This window comes from Monopterus albus, unplaced genomic scaffold (genome assembly GCF_001952655.1).
Source record: "Monopterus albus unplaced genomic scaffold, M_albus_1.0 scaffold98.1, whole genome shotgun sequence".
Taxonomy (NCBI): Eukaryota; Metazoa; Chordata; class Actinopteri; order Synbranchiformes; family Synbranchidae; genus Monopterus; species Monopterus albus.
In genome coordinates, this window is record NW_018127978.1 from 3,542,161 (window position 1) to 3,542,548 (window position 388).

Consider the following 388-nt stretch of genomic DNA (forward strand, 5'->3'; position numbering starts at 1 on the left):
CTCACTATGTAGCAAGTACAAGAACACACACACACTTACAAAAACTGACTCAGCACTTCCACAGAGCTACGGTCTGGCTTTATTGTGTGCACGACTCATGACTCACACTGTCTGAACACTTTGTTATGTGACTGTGGGGTAAAAAAAACAAGAAACATAACCTGTGCTGGATGGCTGTGACCCAAGACATGTTGACATAAATACAGCCTGCCCTTGTGACCAACTTTACAAGAACTCACACCTGAGGAAAACATTAGCTAGCCTAACAGCCATGTTTCTGGAACAGTGTCGTGGCTCTGGATTGATGCCCAGGGCACTCAGATGGTGAAAAAACTGTGTCCTGTCTGTGTCTGTCCATAGGGGGGAGGTTGTGTGTGTGTGTGTGTGT